The 21553-nt window shown below is 43.6% G+C and overlaps 1 protein-coding gene across 1 annotated transcript in view; it reads right to left on the reverse strand.

Annotated features, from left to right (window-relative positions):
• CD37 (CD37 molecule) overlaps positions 1-9574 on the reverse strand; it is a 72520-nt gene extending 62946 nt beyond the window's left edge. The window contains exon 1 of the mRNA XM_066607767.1: positions 9368-9574. The gene's annotated coding sequence lies outside the window, so the exon portion shown is untranslated. The remainder of the gene's footprint in view (positions 1-9367) is intronic.
• Between the last annotated feature and the right edge of the window lie 11979 nt (positions 9575-21553).

A 21553-nucleotide genomic window follows, 5' to 3' on the forward strand; every position in this document is an offset into this window, starting at 1 on the left:
CTCTCCACGTTTTAAGTTTTGCACTGATTCTAAATAGTTCCTTTGTACACAGTTTGGCAAGCTATGTGATAACTGATTGCATATTGTCACAGCTCCATGACGGACTCCATGACTCATAATGCATTGGACTTTGAATAACTTTTTCCATGCCCCTGGCTATTTTAAGTTGGGTGCATCTCCAACCTTTACCCACTTGCCAATACATGCATGGGAATAGACTGTTTTAGCACAGCCTGTGTCTAGATTTTGCTGAGTTTTGGATTTCAGCAAATGCCTGCATGTTATTATCAGATCTTGTAATAATATAATTATATGACAAAATTGCTATTTATACAGAGAAACTCCATGGTGGAAAAGGATAGATAAAATGTATAATCTGTCTTCAGTCCGTGCAGTTTGCTTAGAGGATTTCCTATACGCACAATTGTAGCAAACTTTCAAGCCATGATGAGGATTCATTTAGGACCTGCTGATCAATTTGTGGCAGAAATCCGAGTTTCATCTCCTGACTGATGCCACATATTTTCTAAAAATCCCATGGTGGATATGGCAAATCCAAACTGTGTGCAAAGGTTATATTTTGTGTGAAGGAGTGGCAATAAAAGATTTAATGCAGAATAAAGTTTATTACAATATACATAAACTTTATGAATTATTGGTTCCCCATAGCGCTGCCCTAAAGTTTAAAACAATATATATAGAGACTTTGTTAAATTGGTTCCCCAGAGTGCTACATTATGGTGCTGGATGATTTTAGCCAGATTGCAATTAACTAGATTTTTAAAGTGTGCCAAGCATAAAGAACAAAGGTCAGGCTAGCATACTTTCTGCATTTCTTGCCAGGAAAGGTATCGTCCCCTTTAAACATTACCACTCCGATTTCTGACCTACGGCTACTGGCCCGAATGGTGGACCACTCCAAGGAGCAGCTGTCATTCAGGTGGACTTGATATATCATGTATTAAATGGACAGCTGATAATTAAAGGGGTTGTCCCGCGGCAGCAAGTGGGTCTATACACTTCTGTATGGCCATAATAATGCACTTTGTAATGTACATTGTGCATTAATTATGAGCAATACAGAAGTTATAAAAAGTTTTTCACTTACCTGTTCCGTTGCTGGCGTCCCCGTCTCCATGGTTGCCGTCTAATTTTCGCCGTCTAATGGCCAAATTAGACGCGCTTGCGCAGTCCGGGTCTTCTGCTGTTCTCTATGGGGCTCCGTGTAGCTCCGTGTAGCTCCGCCCCGTCATGTGCCGATTCCAGCCAATCAGGAGGCTGGAATCGGCAATGGACCGCACAGAAGAGCTGCGGTCCACGGAGGGAGAAGACCCCGGCGGCCATCTTCAACCGGTAAGTATAGAAGTCACCAGAGCGCGGGATTCAGGTAAGCGCTGTGCTGTTTTTTTTTTAAGTCCCTGCATCGGGGTTGTCTCGCGCCGAACGGGGGGGGGGGGGGGTTGAAAAAAAAAAAAACCCGTTTCGGCGCGGGACAACCCCTTTAATATTAGGGTACAGTCCCTTGGTAAGAATAGCCAACCACAGAGGGTCTGAGAGAGAAGTCCGATGATCATGATGCTCATTTTTGGGGTGCGGCTGCTTTTTTAGGCTGTATTTTTGTACAGCTTCCCTCTAGCGATTTGTGGCACATTTACCTGAGAACTGTAAACCGAGCTCATATAGTAATCATTGTTCTTTCAGCAAAAATGCTGAAAATCTGACCCAGTTTCCAGAGAAATGTTCAACTTGGAGACTCACTTGTGGCCTATAAATTTTCAGCTTTACAAATGGAAAATCCATGTTTTTATACCTTGCAGGTTCGCAGTGCTTGTTATGTTTTTTTAATGAGGCTGAATGCAAAACCAAGTTATAATATCACACACGACACTGATTAGATGCTGCTGTGTGCCATTGTTTTAGAGTAGATGGACAGGCAAGAGAAACTATGGGGGAAATTTACAAAGGGTCCTTTTACTGTCGGGTGCTTTGAGAAAGGAGCAATGATCCCTCATGATGGAGGTAGAGTGACCAGAGATTGCTTCCGCCCACACATCTCCATTCACAGTGAACAGGCAGTCGTTCATAGAGGAACGACTGCCTGTTTACACAGGATGATCCCTAATTATGCTTGCAGAAACTTAATGATAAACGATAAGCAAATGAATTATCATTCGTTGTTCAGTCGCTCGCAGGAATTTAAAATGAACGATTATCATACAGATTCCTTCAGTCCAGCCAGAATCTGAACAATAATCATTCCGTGTAAAAGGGCCCTAATAACGAGGTTTCAAATACCGGTCTAAATGCAAAGTGCGCTGAAATGAAATGCGACAAATTTATCAAGAGACTTACAGCTGATAGATTTCCCCCAATGTTACCTAACAAGCAGGCTATATGCAGATTAGAGCATGGAAAAAGGGACATATACCCTGCTGCCTCCTTATGAGACCATCAGCACCTCATCCACATTTCAAGTAAACTTCGCCCATGACAGGTCATCTCACATGTACTGTACATAAAGGTTTGGTATTATTTGGGCACTGTTACTTGGTACTGAATGAGACGATTATGTGTTCCATTTCTGTTTGTTGCACTTGTGGTGGTGTTATTTTGGAGTCATTTGGGCACTGTAAAGCACAATAATTTGGATATCATTATGACATTGCAACTGAACTTATCTTAATTCTTGTATTTCTGGGTCGCTTTAGAAAGATGGAAATTCCAATAATAATAGAAGTATTTAAGGTAAATGCTGTTTATGCAGTTCTCTAATACTCAAGAATAAATTGGGTTAATCTACACTGGATCGTTGCATGCGGAATATGTGTTTTTATCCACTGCTAATCTGGCCTGTGTAACGATAGAAAGAAAAGTTAAGAAAAAGTTAAGAAAAGCATCGAAAAACTCTGATGCAATTTATATGTAAAGATAAAGAACAGGAAACCATCAGCGACGCGGAAACAGGAACTGTTGGGTTGATGATGCATATAACTCTTTCTCATCTGTTGACCTCATGAGAGCGTTCACACCTATCTACACCGGATATTTGGTTTATGACATTTGAACAAAGTTGCTTTTCCATAAGATCAGTTTTGGAATCTTTGTGTCTACTAATGTGCGACGTTTTAGCAATGTAGGTCACCGATGAGCACTGAACACCACTGCACTTGTTATACATTTCTCCATCCATCTTGCCTTATATTATCTTAATGATAGTGGGGCGATAGGTTTGAACGCAGATGCAACAGCTGTAGCTATACACTTATAGGTCTTCATACCAGCATATATGTCAATAGAGAAGGATTACCCAATTGGGATCAATTGCTTAATGAAGACTTGAAACAGAACCCAATCTCCCAACAATCTAATGCTTACTGGGGGCATCCCAACTACCTTTTTTGAAATCAGATCACACAATTTGGATTTCAGTATGTTCAAACCTTTGTTCCCAGAACCAAAGGTGTTTCGCAGTTTATCACCTCTCCGCATGACAGTAAACATGTATACTCAGCCATTCCAGTGTTTATCTTATGTGTCACAACACCGCTAGTGTCTCAGTCTCAGTTCCGGGGTGATATTACAATGTCAATCTCGGATCACATGATGCACTCGCAGACACATTCGTGTTTCATTTAGACCTTGTGATCACGAGCTAAACATCTCTCTGCTGCTGTTTAGCTGAAGGGTTGGCTGGATGATGGATAGCTCAGCCAGCTAATCAGTAACTTGAGACTGCTGATATTCACTTTTCATAGGACTCGATAAACACTACACATTTCCACCACCAGCCCAGGAATAATTAGTCCACAAGGGCTCCCAATTGCAGTGCCCCTGAGCAGGTAGTAGAACCTAATGGGTTTAGCGGGCCTGTTAATTAAACCACGGCACAGAGCGCATGCGCACTGTTTTGGTGGTGATGCGCACGTAGGGTGGTATCTTTTTGACAGCTATCTGGCATTCGACTGGGCGCCGTGCTTTTATCAACATGGCACCCAGTCTACCATCAAGGCTGGGTATCCTTTATTTTTACTATTTTTTTTTCATCTGGCTCAGCATCCTAATAAAGCAGAGTCCACTGCTGAAATAAGTAGAACAAGAATAGACATGGACAGGGTCTTTAAGTAATATTGATTAGTGAGAAATTGTTACTCCTATTATGTAGAGACATCAATGTATATATTTATAAGTATTAGGTCTTTACATAAGGTGGAAATAGGCAGTTTATCTAGCCCCATGTGGCACAGAGTACTAAGGCAGCAGAAATACAGTCCTAAGTCTCACTCATGACCATCCTTCCGAGGTTGATAAAATGACTACCTAGCTTGGCGGTGGTGTAATAAATTTACCTGAAAGATTAAGCAATTAAGCAAGATTAAGTAATTTTAATGTTATGGCTGATCGGTGTATATCTATAGAGTCATAATGTATAGTGTCATTACTCTATAGATTCACTTGAGATGTTTCTATATCTTGACATCAGTGGTGCAGGGGGTTAGATTCCCACTTATCAGGTACTAATGGTGTATCAAACTGTTATACATTAATGTCTTACATAAAAAAAATCCTTTAAACAGAAAGCATCAAAGTCTCCAGTTCAGCCATAATGCCATTTCTGCTCACCCGTGTATCAGAATTCTATGACTAATATACATAATCATCTAAAATTCCGCGTATTATTAAGGCATGCACCAATGAATCACAAACGTTAGCTGTTGCTCTCACAAGTAAACTTTTCCATGGCATCTGGTTTAAATCAGTTTTCCTAGCAACCTTGACTCAAGAGAAATGTCACAACAGGAGGTGAAGTCAACACAACATGTAGCTTAGACAACATCATCTATGAACCTACTAAACTATCTAAAACCATTCTACAATGCTGATGACATCAACCAACACTGTGCAGAGGATAAGGAGGGGCTCAAGGCAATGACATCAAGCACAAGGTGACATCACTCGTGGAAGTTGGTGCTCTCCAGACTAACAGTCCAAGCACACTAGCAAATGCTGATGATGACACCACTAACACGTTGAAGGGAGATAAATTAGGCTCTGTCCACATCATGTTTTGGACTCCATCGAGGGGTCCTGTCACAGTGTATTTTTAAAATAGGAAAAAACATGGATCTCCATTTTGGCAAGTTTCTGTTCATTTACGCTATTATTTACCAGAAAGAAACGCGTGGTTGATTGCGTTTTTCTTCCCAAAACAGAATAAGACAAATAATGGAAACCGGACAAAATTGAGACCTATTGACTGATAATACTTGAGATTCTGTCCAGTCTCCATCCATGGGTTCCATTTTTAGGATTTTAATGTACACTGTAACGGGACCCCTGGATAGAGATCAAAACATGAAGTGAACAGAGCCTTATATTGACAATATGGCTTCCTGTCACAATACTGGAATTTGTTAGTCAGAAGATGTGTTGTGAAATACTATGGATCTAGCAATTCCCAGAATTTAAAGGTCTACATTAATTTGGGCAATTAGGACATATAGACATCATAGAGGGGTGTTCTCCACGTGTGACACCCCCATCAGCAACTGCAAACCTGCTGCTATTAGTTGATTGCCAACAGGTCCTGGTTCAGGTAAGGCATGATCCAGATGTGATGGTTCCTTTAAGAGCGAGTCGCTTCAGCGCTACAGGCAGATAATAACATGTGTCATATCCATCGCTATTTTCCTAGCAATGCTGAATGAATGTGAAGACGGACAGCCAACAGTGAAATCCCCCACCCTGTCACAGATATGCGCAAATAAAGAGAAAACATCTGCTGCTCAACATACGGAAAAATGCAGAACACAAAGGGCCTCATGCAATAAAACTAGTGCAGACTAAAAGCCTGGGCCGTAACACAGAAGTGTAGTAGTCTGCAGTCTTACAAGGACATTTAAGACTACAAAACTGATATATCCACAGAGTTCTTAGGTTTTATATGAATATGACCTACATGTACTAAATATGTACAAAACTGGTGATACACCAGTCAGCCATAACATTTAGGGGTTCCTTCCCATGGGCGTATTTGCACATGACACGCTCTATTTTGGGGTGCATTTGCACACAAGGGTCCCGATAGGAGTCTATAGGGCTGTGCAGTATGCATGAACATGCATGAAAAAAAAGGCGTAATTGCGCAGCCACCTGTCAGGACGCTATAAAAGTTTCAGCTAATTACAAGAAAAGAGACGACAGACATTTTGGAGATTGTATAGGATCATCTCATTTTCGAAGAGTGCTCAACCAAGTGAAGATGGAGATGATCATCAATTTAGTTGAGCAGAGGTCGGCACTCTGGGACAACAGAGGATAAACCCCGAACCTCCTCCTTCTAGGAACAACCTCCGCTATCTCATGTGACTGGCCAAATCTGCATGACAGCAAACAAAGCAAAGGAATATTCTCGTCATCAGACGTCTCCAAACTCAGCTACTCTCTCAGAAACCTGGAAAGTACCAGAAGCACCAGAGAATAGCGTCACGCCGCACATTTATAGGGGATTACAATGGGCTGGGTCACTGATGACAGCATGACATTGTTCTAGCGTGGTTTTATGCGCACGCAATTGCACAGCAATTGTGAACGAAAAAAACATAAATATACGCCTCGTTCACGGCGCAAATCCACCGCAGCCTTTGTTTTCCCTGCCAGCCTCTCCCCCGCTCATTCACTGCCAAAGTGGCCGCTGGGCACGCATGTGCTGCTCCACGATCAGGACACCCGGCCGGCCGCCAACTCCTCTCGGCTACGTCCCGGCTTTGCTGAATGCTAAGTGGCCTTCCAGGACCTACAGGCCAAGCTGATAAGCAGCCAATCACGTACAGGGGGCGTCACCCCACTGTCAATCTTGACTCCACCAGGACTTCCTGGTGGCATCAAGATACACTAATAACGTCCCAATGTCCACGGGCGGATTTGAATTGCGGAATCCACGTGGATAATCCGCAGTTGAAGCTGCCCATAGGGTAACATAGGCATCCGCACCTGAATTAAAGCATGCAGACTTGATTTGCAGATCTTTTGATGTGGAAATCAAACTGCAGCATGCTCCATTTCAGTGCGGTTCCCGCATGGACAACTTCCAGTGTCAGCTGTGGACGGGCCGTGGATTCCGCGGGAAGAGCAGGAGATTATAAAATAAAAATCTGTGCTACGCATGTCCGATGGTGAGCCGTGCGGACCGTCCACAGTACAGATGTCCCGGAAGAATAGAGATCCACGCGGATGCCACCGCCTGCAGACATAGGTCACCGACCACGGGCAGGATCAGATTTCGCTGCGGGCACCCGTAGACATGGTAGACATGAGGCCTTAGTCTTAGACAACCGCCTATAGGAAGTCTGATACTTATTATTTGTGCTATAGACATTTCTGTTCTGCATGACTCCACCATCTACATATTACCATTTTTATATTTATCCTGCGACATATTTAAATTAGCATTGGACCATCCAGTGGTCGGTCTACCACAGCCACTAGTGTTTGAAAAACCACCTCTTTCTAGCTCCACCTGCTGCAGATTTCATATGGTCCATCATTACCGCACTTGCACCACATTGACAATGGCGCATGCATTTGGAATCAGTCCTGACCAAGAAGGACTCACAGTGCTGGAGCCGTCACTAAGGATAAAAAGGGACAGTTTTTCAAGCACTATGGACAGAGAGAGCCTGGACTGAAGTCAGCGGTGGACCACTCATCGGACGGTTCAACATTAATTTACAAATGGCACAGGATAAACATAAGGCTAATATCTGTACGGTGCAGTCACGCAGAAGAGAAATAAAGATATCTATGGATTCCACTTAACATTGCACATTGTACACTACATTCGGCTTATAGCACTAAAAATACGTAACAGACATCCCTAAAAAATATTAAAAATGAAAGCTGCTTGCTATGGGGAAGTGCTTAACCTGCAGTTTATTATTTATAGTAGCGACCGTCTTTTTAGCATTGCTTCATTAGGACACAACTTTAATTAGTGACTTCAGACTTACTGTATTTCTGAAGTGTCTGTTAGGGTCAGAGATATTCTTAAACCCACCTACTGTTTTATCAGAGACTCAGGTTGCTGCTTGGGTAATCCACAATGTTTTATACTGCAGCTCTGCCTATTCTATAATAAAATAACCAGGCCAAGGCAGAGCAGCTAGGGGGCGTCCTCTCCTGTCACCCTCTAGCACTCAGGTACATGCTCTCCAGCCAAATAAGTGTTAATAGAAGAATTTTTAACAATCCAGTTGCCCGTTAAATGGCCTTTAGTACTCAAACTGAACTTTGCCATTAAAGTAAAACAGAACAAAAATTTTAGCTGTCAGTGCAAATGTTCACAGTTGATAGCAGGCCTCCTTTTTTCAGAAGGACAGCAACATATCAAACAGATGTTTAGCAATAGGAAACTCCAGATAAACTAAATATATCTTGCTATAGCATTGGAGTATGTGTTAGTTCCTTCTACAAATATATCATAGATATCATAAGCCTTTCGTTATCAGTTTTTGCAGAAGGAGCCACATTCACTACAAGTATCTCCAAGGCAAATGTTTGCTAACAGTATATTGTATAACTCATTAAACCATCTGAATAATTAATCCATCAGCTACACTCGCTGGTCTGCAGGTTCTCACATCATCATTTACGGGCTGTGTAAATGTATTTCACAAGTCTTGAGGTCTGAGGTTTTCTTAAAATCTGGTTTGAAGAAGTCTGTGCACTAACAGTAATGACCCAGCTCCAAGCTTCAAATTCTTATGCGGACCCTACAAGTTAGAAGAAGCTGACGAGGACAAATATTGTATCCTCCCATAGACATTAGATGGATGTAGACAGATCCTTTATACATTGGGTCCCCTAACAATCTAATATTTTTGGGGTTGTCATACCCCTTTTGGTATCCACTGTTAGGGGGCTACAATGAATTGGCTGTATTGGATTTCTTTGGCCCATTCTCTTGTTAATCCCCCCTCCCTCTGAGTATTAGAGGTGTCTTGGACTCCCCTCACTTAAGTTGGCAGCTATATTATATTTATGGACATTTGAAGATACATGATTAGGTAGTTGTATCAACACTGAAACAAGTTACAATAAACACAATGTATCATTATGATAAAGATAACTCCCTTCCTGATAGAAAACAAACAGTTTTTCCATAAATGTAGTGATTTTTACCTATCTTTTACTATGGCAAAAGTTTACTTAACTTTATGTAGAAAATGCAAACATACAGTGTAGACTTCTATTGCATGAACACATTGTTACACCATTCATTATACACAGACACATGGGCATTGGTGCTAAAGTATCAAGCAAGTCAGATCTACAATATGCAGAAGCATCCAATAAACTATTATATACTCACCGGAGAATAACAAATGTCCTGGTAACAATGGGTGTTTGAGAAGGGATGAATTTCAGCAATGCAGTTGCCTCGGTCCCTGCTATACAATGTAAACTACAAACTTTAGGACTTCACCCTCTGTTGAATGATTCACAAAGCAGAACTGCCTCCTCCACAGCTCACTGGCTGCCTGCAGTTACTCCTACCAGGGAGGGCATATGCATACAGTGGGAGTCATCCTGCAAGTGGCAGTCTGGTTCTACAAGTAGTGGAGCTGCAGTACAATGTAACTCCCACACTGGAACAACATGCAGATTAGAAAGTCGACGACATGGCAGACTTGCTGAGACTTGCAGTTCTGCAAAGAGGAGGATGTGTGGAAAATCCACATTTACCAGATAGGAGCTGCATTGGTTTAGCAGATCTATAAAACATAGGTGGACACAGATGATTCGCTGATCAGGCCAATAAAAAGGTGGCGGCTCAATGTGTATCAGACAAAAGGAATCTAGAATTTCCCATGCATAATGTTACGTTAAAGGTACATCCAGTGTAAATACTGCAGGATTGTGCGCAGAAAGTCTGCAGCGTTTAGTCCGTCTTCACATAGCCGGTAAAAGCAGCGTTTACAACACAAGACAAGCGAATGCGGTTTTACAAATCCCCTCCGCAGATTTTTTTTCTGCTGTGGAAAAGCGTGAAATTAGAAAAACGCTGCAGTTTGCAAATCCGCAGCAGGTCTTATTCATGTCGTGTGGATCTGCCATAGAGATCAATGAGTATCATAAAAACGACACCATAATCCGCAAATATTGTTGCAGTTGTAGATTTTCCACTGCAGAAACACTTTGAATCCACTTAAAATTCCCTGTTTGATGTTTGTTAATAATAAATGCACCGAAGAGCTTATTCACAAGGGCGTATACCGACCGGGTTTTCACGCCTGGCCGATATACGCTGTCTCTCTGATGCATTGGCTTACAATTAGAGATGAGCGAGCGTACTCGGATAAGCACTACTCGCTCGAGTAATGTGCTTTATCCGAGTATCGCTGTACTCGGGGCTAAAGATTCGGGTGCCGGCACGGAGCGGGGAGCTGCAGGGGAGAGCCGGGAGGAACGGAGGTAAGATCTTTCTCTCCTTCTCTCCCGCCCGCTCTCCCCTGCTCCCAGCTGCGACTCACCTGTCAGCCGCAGCGGCACCCGAATCTTTAGACCCGAGCACAGCGATACTCGGATAAAGCACATTACTCGAGCGAGTAGTGCTTATCCAAATACGCTCGCTCATCTCTACTTACAATGCATCAGTGTACAGGGGCATATTTTTATGTCTGCTGCATAGATTCCTATAGGAGCCTATGCTAGCTTCCGGAGAAGGGAGGTGGGAGGGAGTTTAGTAGCGTGACTTCTAAACTCCCTCCCCCTTCTCTTCTCCTCTCCGACTCTTGCTGCTGTTTGCAACGAGAGAGGGTGGGGCGGAGCTAAGCTCCACCCACTCTGCCCCCTCCCATTGCTGGCTGCAGACAAGGGGTGGGGAGGGGGCAGGAGCTTAGCTTCACTCCTGTCCTGCCCCCTCCCATTGCAAACGGCCGGAGGGGAGTAGAGAGGATGTGAGCCGGTGAGGGGGAGGGGAGGGGGAATGTATCCACAGGGCCTATGGCATTGCAGCCTCGGCGTATAAGCGCCGGGCCCTTTGCCGTGCAGATGTTTGTACGACGCAGGCGGGCGCACGTAAGACGCCTATGGCTGTGTAAATAGGCCCTAAAAACTCAAGTATGTATACAAAATCTGCAACAAAAAAACTTTTATGTAATTTATAGTGAGTTAGCGTAGGTACTGACGGACGCGGTGTGGCCTCGGCGCGGCCCATCAGCCTATGCGTTTTGGCCAAAATGCAGTACCAACACCCGCATTTTATTAGTATGCATTAGTACTTTTGTATGCAGTTTGCTAGTTGGTGGGGGAGCCCAAGATGTCAGCCAGTGTGGCCCACTTTTGAGATACAGGGCAACCCGCTGTTATATCAGCCAGGGTTGATATCCTGTATGGTGGGTCACCACCCATCTGTGGCTGGCATCTTTGGTATCGTTCACATGTGCAGGCTATTAGTATATGCAGTCACTCCTCCCCAATCTGGGCTAGGCTGAGTGGGTGACTGCATATTAGCCTGCAATGAACAAGCTGCTCCTCCACATTATTGTCTGGCTGACTACATATCTCCAGGGCTTACGGCCATTGCGCCTGCCCTATGGCAATTGCGCCGGTGGCGATCGTGCCTGCCTTATGGCGATCATGCCTATGGCGACCGTGTCTGCTTTGCAGACCTTCAGGTATTGTATTTTTGGCTTTTTCTGTGAATAAAGTAAATTCTGGTGCAGCTCATAAACTCTCGCCATCTTCAGAGAAGCAACAGTAATTACGCAGCAGATTTCTGCAGATAAAATGTTCGGTGTGAAAGTAGCCTTACAGTAGCATCATAGTGGATGAGATTCTATTAGGCCTCATGTCCACGGGGACAGATCCGCAATGGATGTCCCGCACGTGTGATCTGCACCCCATAGGGATGCATTGGACACCCACAGGTAGTTAAATACCTGCAGATGCGATTTTCCCCTAAGGCGTGGATTCCGTGTGCGGGAAAATACACGCAGCATGCTCCATATTAGTGCGGGTCTCCCTCAGACTTCTATTGAAGCCTATAGAAGCCGTCCGAATCCGCGGCACATCTGTAGCAGAATTCCTGCTCTCCGGCGCGGGAGAGCAGGAGTTAAAAAAAAAAGAGTGTGCGGCGCATGCACGCGGCATGCTGCCAGCGTGCCGAGCACATCCGCCGGGCCGAAGAAAGAAGATTCGGCCGTGACGGAGGGAAGACCCGCAGCGTCAGGACAGGTAAGTAAATCTTCTTTTTAGGCCTCATGTCCGCGGGAAAGAAGGGACCCGCTGCGGGATCCTGCATGGAGAATCTGCGGCGGGCCTGATTTTCCCTGTGGACATGAGGCCTTAGGGCTCCTGACCATGGGGGATTGTGCATTGCATTACTTGCGGCGATAATCTGGCCGCGGGTAACACAGTGCATGCTTTCCATAGAAAGCGCAGACCCTTTCCACGAGCGGAGAATCATAACTCAAATCACAGCATGCCGCGATTCTCTGCGGTGAGCCTATCTGTCAGATAGGCTTACTGCAGAGAACTGACAGTTCTAACCTTGCTCCCAGGCGGTGGAATATGGCTAGTGATATTCTGCCTCGCCCGTGGATAGGGGGCCTTACTGTCGCATCTACAAGCTATGAAAAAAATCTACAGCATAAGGGCTCCTTCACACGGGCGTATGTGCATTTGAGTGCAACATGTTTGCAATATAAACAATTTTTTTGCGCTTTTCAGTGTATTTTACTGTACCATTTGCACTCGCAGGGCATGGGTCTTTGCACATGAAACACAACCCCCTCTGATTTAAATAGCTAATTTGTCTGACGACTTCCAGATGTGTTCTTTTTTCTGTAGAATTGCGCAGACTTCTATGGGACCTTGTGCAAATGCGCTTAAAAGTAGAGCATACTGCATTTTTTCAAGCGCAAAATGCATACCAAAAAAAGGAAATGTGAACGCATCCATTGAAATCAATAGGTTCCAAGTTTTTCAGATTGTTACACTGTGGGCACTGGCGTAACTATAGGGGATGCAGGGGATGTGGTTGCACCTGGGCCCAGGAGCCTTAGGGGGCCCATAAGGCCTCTCTTCTCCATATAAGGAGCCCAGTACTATGAGTAAAGCATTATAGTTGGGGGCCCTGTTACAGTTTTGCATTGGGGCCCAGGAGCTTCAAGTTACGCCTCTGCCTGTGGGTCAGCTTCTTGCTCTCATGTAACCAGCGCTGAATTATCTATCGCCCCATAGCATACTATGGAGCAATATACAGACAGCGCAGGCCCCCAGGAACCCCCACCCCACTTGTTTACCTAGGAGGTCTGCCACATACGTTAATTATGACTTATCATAACTTTTCAGAGTAATTATTAGCAGACCTCCCCACAAGACTCCTCCAGGGTTCTTTCTTCTTTTCTCTAGTAAAATATATTATAATTCATCGTTCTAACTTTCAAGTTTCAAGTGTTCTGTCCTTAAAAACCCCCATCAAAACCCACTGCCTGCCATTGCATTGAATCTGAACCATGAAATTACAGTTAGTGATGTTAATCCCTCCACTTCTTTAAATCACCAAAGACATTTTAATTAACAAGAAATATTTTTCCTTTTTTTGTTATGTTAAATCTGGGTGCATCCTGTCATCAGGTGCGTCTTATAGTGCGAAACATACGGTAGGTACATTTACCGTAATCTACATTCATTTATTTTACTCCAGGTTTGCGGTTTATTCCTGGGAACCACCGTTACGATGCAGTGATGATAGTGCATGAGCATAGCTCCTGTCACCACACCAAGTGCTCAGGGTGTCTGTAAGGGCTCCCACACACTTGCGATTGGGTTTTTTGTTAACGCGATTGTCAATGGGACTTTCTAATGTTATAAATGCAACGCAACGCAATGCACCAAAAACGCTGTTGCGTGTGTTGCGTTTTGTTTTTTACAATAGAAAGTCCCATTGACAATCGCCTTAACAAAAAACGCAGTCGCAAGTGTGTGGGAGCCCTTAGGCTTACATTCCACTCCAACGTCTGGGATCAAGGGTTACTATGATTCCAGCCTTTAAATCCCCCCAGCTACCAGTCAACAGTAACTACAACACCTAAGGGTAATATAGATAATATACTATTTATAATACATGGCAGTTCTGGTATTGTGTATTTTTTCTGATGCCGTTCACTGTACATGATAAATAATGCAATATTGTAATAGATTGGACTTCTACAGATATAACAATACCAATTATGTAAATTTCTATTGGGTTTATTTTTTATGCCTATATCAGTAAAAGGGTTATTTAACTTTTAATATTTTTTTTCTAATTTCAAAAACTTTATTAAACTTATTTTTACATTTTTTCTTGAACCTGCGATCGTTTGATCACTTTCACAATATGCTGAAATACTTTTGCATTGCAGTAAATTGAGTATTTTCTAGCATCCTTTTAAGTCCTGCCACAGGCAGAGCTTAATAGGCTGAAGTTTATGACAACCCAAGAAGCCTTTACAAGGCCCGCAACTAAACAGCACTCTGAAATCTCGATGCATTGGGGCCATTCAGTGGACAGACGGAGCTCCTCCCTCTGTCAATCCATTTAAATGCTGTGGTCAGCACCGTGGCCAGGTATCAGCTGTATTCAACAGCTGACACCCACCGTGTATGGAGCAAGCTTAGCACCGGAGTCCGCTCCATTCTAACCCTGTACACATCTGTTTATTAACGTCAAATTGCATGAGGGGGTTAAGGGGTGTTCCCATTCAAAGGAAATATCAAAAATACCCTCTCTGGCACTTTCACCTATCAGGAAAATGGAGGTCCTTTGATCCCTGTGCAGCTATTACCATCTGCCTCCTTCTCTGTACATGTCAATGGAGAGGTGGCCATGTTTGTGTGTGCTCCTATATTGAATGCAATAGCTATGGAAAGTGCCAAGTGTGGCCAAATACAGTATTTGAATGCATATTGCTGCACACAAGTGCTGCTGACCTCTGTTGATGTGCATAGAGAATATGACCACTGGGAGGTGGCAATCAGGTATTTATGCCATATCCTGTGGATATAAAGAATATTTTGAGCCCCAACCCCCCACACACAAGAAAAAGAATGTATAAGGTTAAATAGTAAAATACATGTACTCCAGTGCATGCTCTATTGTTTGAGTTAGTTATTAGAGATGAGCGAACATACTCGTTAAGGGCGATTTCGCAATCGAGCATTGCTATTTTCGAGTACCTGACTACTCGGGTGAAAATATTCAGGGGGCACCAGGGGTGAGCGGGGGCGTTGCAGAGGGGAGTGGGGGGAGAGAGAGAGCTCCCACGCCGCCCCCCGAATCTTTTCACCCGAGTAGCCAGGTACTCAAAAATAGCAATGCTCGATTGCGAATTCGCCCTTAACGAGTATGTTCGCTCATCTCTATTAGGTATGTATTTGCTTATTTTGGGGGGTAGTGGGGGCAGGATTTTATTATAAATTGCATTTGAAAAGGAATAAAAATACTCTGGTATAACAGGGGCCTTATATAGTTGGTGCAATCTGACATTATGGTGACCGCATGATTACTGAGGGAGAACAAACTGCATTTTATGCTAAAATGTACACATTCATGTGCATGATGCCTAAAGATTAACAGGTAATATTCCCATATAGCAGTATGGTGGGCTCCCCAAAAATATATCTGCCAAGGTAAAAAAAATGGCGTGTTTGGGGGAGTGGCTTAACACAGAGTGATTTCACTCTATATTAGCACGTATCTCAGTGGATAAACAGTACAGTATCTGCTCTGTATACACTGCAGAGATTTTACTGGCACTGGCTCCCAGTAAAAATACTGGCCTGTTGCCAACCCTAAACTCAGTCTCACAATGGCCTGGAGCCATGAGGAGCAAAAAAGGCTTGTCTGCATAACTAATGCATCATAGTCGAAGGGCCTCTTACAAATTTTGGATTGCAGCCCAGCAAACTTAAAGGGAACCTGTCACCTGCCTAAAACATCATAAACTAACCTATGGTGCTATTGGGTGTGCTGAAGTCTGCATGCCGGCTGAAAATCCGACTCTTTTCAGAGTCCCGTGTGCACACTCTCCCATAGACTTCTATAGAAGAGAACGGGATTCTGAAAAGAGTTAGATCTCTAGCTGGTATGCGTACTTCAGCAGTGGAAGCGGGTGAGTATGAAAATTACAGCATCAGGCTCCCTGTCACCTGCCCTAGCAGCACCAAAAGTTAGTCTATGGTGCTTTAGGCAGATGACAGATTCCCTTTAAATTACCACTCTGGCTTAAGCTGTTGCAGAGCAACCATTTATTCATGCATTGGGTGACCGCAGTGGTAGAAGTTACCCCTGGCTCACATCTGAGTCATTTTGCAGATTCAATAATGGAATTTTCCTCCACTTTCTGTGACTCCTGGTTCTGGGTGGGTGCCACCAGTGGGAGAGAGGGGATCCTCTTCTGCCAGGAAGTAGGCTCAGAGATGACTACCTAGGTGGCACTACAAGAGGTGTGTCAAAGGAAATAGGCCTGGAAGCGCTGGCTATGATTGGCTGATGCTTAGCCAATCACAGCTATTCATCGAGTGCTGGCTATGATTGGCTAAGCATCAGCCAATCACAGCCAACACTTCGAGAAGGCGGGGATTTTTCAATCCCCGGCCAGAAGTTGATGAAGAGAAACATTCCCGGGACCCAGGGAGAAGCTGCTGCGGCGGAGGGCGCTTGTAAGGTGATGTATTTGTATTTTTTATGTTTTTTCTGCAGCAATGGCTTAGATTATAACTTTGACAGTAGGATTTCCTGCTGTCAAATTTGCATCGCACCGCACAAAAACCGCGTTTTCATGCGATGCAACAGAGAGGAAGGCTCGATAGGGAAACATGGGCTACAAAACCTCACGAGTCGCGGGCATATCGCGGGACCCACAAGGTTTTTGTGTCGGGTTGTCACATCCTACAAAACATTGCATGTGTGAAGGAACCCATAGGAAAGCATCGGCTTCACGTACATGTGATTTGTAGCATTGTAGCAACGCGACAAAATTGCCAGACTTTGTCGCCCGTATGAACGAGGCCTCAGGGCCAAAATAGCCCCTGTGCTTAAGGGGATAATGATGTTTGGCATGTAAGTGGGGAAAGCTGCAGAATGTAGATCCCTGACATCTGCAGCTGTATGACATACAGTACCGTTGAGTTGCATATGTCACACACTGACTTGCAGTGTAAAATACTTTTTATAGGCTTTTCAGTAGAGTTAGAAAAAATATATGCTGACACATACTATCCAAAGAAATGCCAAAAAGAACATTCCTTTGGCATACATCAAGTTCATAAAGGTTATGAATATGTTCAACATATATGGCAAATATAAAAATGAGGTCTGATCCTTGAATATTGAAGTAAACCTGTTAAATATAACTTTTGGAGGCAAAAATAAGTATCATTATGATGGGAGTAAAATTTAATTGTGCTGCTGGACTTTTAACTTTGTCATCAGACACAAGGGATTGTGGGGGTTGCAGTTACACCAGATTTTCCAGGATTTTCCTGACATGGGGGTGATTTTCCAGCTTGCTGGAAGCTGGAAGATGGCAATAGGCAGTTATTGGAAGCTACCACTAGGGGTGCTTGCTGCACAGGTACGTCTTCAATGGGTGCTTTATACATATGTATGAAATGAGCTTGCCCTAATGGCGGATGGAAGTGCAGTAACAGAGTTTGTAAGGCCAAAAAAAGACACATGTCCATCCAGTTCAGCCTATGAATCTCCAATGTTTATCCAGAGGAAGGCAAAAAGAACACAAAGAAGTAGAAACCAATTTTCAACATTTATGGGAAAGAATTGCTTCCCGACTTCAATCTGGCAAATCGGAATAATCCCCGGATCACCGACCCCCAGATATTGTATCGCTTAAGAAAGATGTCCAGGCCCCTCTTGTACTCTTATCAAATTTGGCATAACTATGTCCTCAGGCAAAGAGTGCCATAGTCTCACTGCCCTTTTATGTCGGTGTAGAAACCTTCTTTCCTCTAGATGCAGAGGGCGCCCTCTTGTTACAGTCATAGTCCTGGGTATAAACAGATCATGGGATAGATCTCTGTATTGTCCCCTGATATATTTATACATAGTTATTAGGTCGCCCCTCAGCCATCTTTCTTTCTATACTAAATAAGCCCAATCTGGATAACCTCTCTGGGTATTGTAGTCCGCCCATTCCATTTATTACTTCAATTGCCCACCTTTGTACTCGCTCAAGCTCTGATATATCCTTTTTGAGTACTGGTGCCCAAAACTGTCCATAATGTTCCATGTGTAGTCTGACCAGTGACTTGTAAAGAGGAAGAACCATGTTCTATCATGTGCCCCTAGACCTCTTTTGATGCACCCCATGATCCTATTTGCCTTGACAGAAGCTGCCTGACACTAGTTGCTCCAGTTAAGCTTCCAGTTACCTAAACTCCCCAAGTCCTTTTCCATGTTAGTTTTGCCCAGTGGTTCCCCATTTAGTGTGTAATGGTGACATGTATTTCCCCTGCCCATGTGCAGAACCTTACATTTATCAATGTTAAACCTCATTTGCCTTTTTTGCCCCTAATTTATCCAGGTCCATTTGTAACCACATTCTGTCCTCTCTTGTGTTAATTTCTTTATAGTTTTGTATCATCTGCAAATATTGATATTTTTCTGTACAATCCTTCTACCAGGTCATTAATAAATATATTAAAAAGAATAGGGCCCAGTACTGCCCCCTGTGGTACTCTTCTAGTAATGGTGACCCATTCATAGTATGTACCATTTATAACCACCCTCTGCTTTCTATCACTGACCAGTTACTTACCCACTTACACACATACTTACCCAGACCAAGCATTCTCATTTTATATACCAACCTTTAATGCGGCACAATATCAAACACTTTGGAAAAGTCCAGATACACAAGATCCGATGACTCTCCCCGGTCCAATCTACAACTTACCTCCTTATAGAAGCTGATCAGGTTGGTTTGACAGCCGCAGCCCCTCATTAACCCATACTGATATGGAGTTATACAGATATTTTCCTTGAGGTACTCCAGGATAGCATCTCTTAGAAACTCTTCAAACATTATACCCACACTAGAAGTAAGACTTACTGGCCTGTAGTTTCCAGGTTCGCTTTTTGAACCCCTTTTGAATATTGGTACCACATTTGCTACGCGCCAATCCAGTGGAACAGACCCCGTCACTATAGAGTCCTTAAATATAAGAAACAAGGGTCTGTGTGTCACAATACCTAATTTCATTAAAACCCGGAGTAATGGAATTACGGATTCCAATAAAATGGAACGCAAGGATTGAAGTGTCATTAGTGATGTGACAACCTCTGGATAAGTGATGCATACGACATGCGTAGTGCTCTGTCAGTAAGGACGCTACTCCATATGGGGCTTCTGAAGTTCGAGCCTTCACCCATAAAGTATGAGGATACGCGTAGCGGTAATGCCGCAGACAAAATACTGATAGTTGTGTAGTCATGAGCCTCGCTGCTGCCAAGAGATGGTGGGAAGAGACGGTCAGCGAGGGGCGCTGTTTGATGAGGAGTGTATTTTGAGTTACAGATGTATGTAGAGTTCTGTCACTTTTGCAGAGTTTAGACCACAAGTTTATAACGTAACGTTAACCAGTTTAGGACCAGCCACAGTAAATTAATGGCGGCTGGTCCAGGGCTTAGAGCACCGCCGATAGTAAAATTACGGCGGTGCTCCAAGTCTCCTGCTCTGCAATCAGTCAGACGCAGGAACGGGTTATCAGCTGTTAGTGACAGCTGATAACCCAGAGCAGAAGGCAGGAGGGTTTTTAATCCTTCCTGCCTTCTGCTTCCCCGATATACAGTGCTCAATGATCACTGTATGAGGAAAGTGAAAGTAACATTTACTTTCACTACGGGAGCCTCGGGGGGTCATGTTACCTCCTGAGATTCCCTGCTACTGCAGAGCTGGAGGGTCAGACTAGACCCTCGCAGCTCTGCAGGTGACTAATGTCACCACAGGGGTTGCTTTTCCCTGTAACTAGGGCTCCTATGGACGCCCCAGCTACAGTGGGAAAGTTAAAAAAAAAAAAAAATGAATGTCCCCCAGAGGTCTTATATGACGTCATGGGGGACACAGATAGTAAAAAACACAATTACATAAATAAGTAAAACAAAATTACTGAATAAAACAATACATACATAAGAAAGAGAATAACACAAAGCAGACGCCAACAAAAACCGTCGCCGTATGCGCCCTATAAACCAAAACCATACATACTATATATCAAAATGTCCGAAATAAATAGAGGAACCCATTTCCATACTTTATTTTAGTGTAAATGTAAAAATAATTTTTAAAAAACTTTAAATGTTAAAAAATCATTTTTTTTTTTAGCATTTTAGCCCCAATAAAACTAAAAAACGGGAAAAAAAGTCAGTGAAAAACATATCTAAAAAATTGTCCTATATGTCACGGGAAAAAAAAACGCAGCAAAAATAATTTTGGTAGCTAAAGGAAAAAAAATGGAGCAGTAAAACCGCCACATGGGTAAAATCCCTAAAAAGTCTCTGGTCCTTAAGGGGTTAAAGGACGAAAACCCTGTTGTGGAGAGAAACCATGTTTAATCAGTTTATGGTCAGTAAAAGCATATTTTTGTAAGCATGTGCCGCCTCTGTCTGTCACCGCTGCACCATCTTGCACTAGCGACACCGAATATTACCACCAGCCTGATTCACAGGGAATTGTGATAAATGTCGTCTCAAGCTGCATGTCAGCAGGGATGCCGCAGCCATCTTGGAAAATAGTGAGGTGGGAAAACATCAGAAATAGGGGATAGGATAAGAAAGTAACAGCTGTGTGATTTATACCCATAAACATGGTGCAAGCACCTTTTATATCTGGAAATTTTGAAAATTTCCTTCACAAGTGGAATACACCTTTAAAGGGAACTCGTTACCTCTATACAGCACCTTAAACTAAGTTATGGAGGGCAGGCAGCTGGGGTATATATGTTTATACTCACCAGCTCTCCTATTCCGCAGTGTCTGCCGGTGAGGTCCAAGCATGGTCTGAAAATCTGCCTCTTTTCAGACCGCCATCCGTTCATTTATGCCAAGTCTATAGAATCATTGTACATTGTGCCGTGTACTGCGGGGGTGGGGGGATGAATTGTATTTAGGGTAGATGGTGACATATCTCAATATCTCTTCTAGGAGTGGTAAGAAGGGGGTGTAGTGTCAGCGGCACAAAAAAAAGCATAAAATACATTTATAGCTATGGAAAAAACTTCTAACTGCTTTGCATAAGGGCATTTTCACACTGGGCAGATTTGCTGTGGAATTTCTGTAGCAGATCCACAGCTGAAATTCTGCATCAAAACCCGCACCAATGTCAATTTTGTGTGCAAACGTGTGTCACCTTTTTGCTCAAAACTCGTTCAAACAGCCAGAAGCTGGGGCCTGAGGGCAGAGGGAGGCAGCCTGAAGCTGAGGCCTGAAAGCGGAGGGGGCAGCCAGAAGGCGGGGCCTGAGTGGGGAGGGAGGCAGCCTGACGCTGGGGCC

Source organism: Eleutherodactylus coqui, chromosome 6 (genome assembly GCF_035609145.1).
Source record: "Eleutherodactylus coqui strain aEleCoq1 chromosome 6, aEleCoq1.hap1, whole genome shotgun sequence".
In the NCBI taxonomy this organism is placed as follows: Eukaryota; Metazoa; Chordata; class Amphibia; order Anura; family Eleutherodactylidae; genus Eleutherodactylus; species Eleutherodactylus coqui.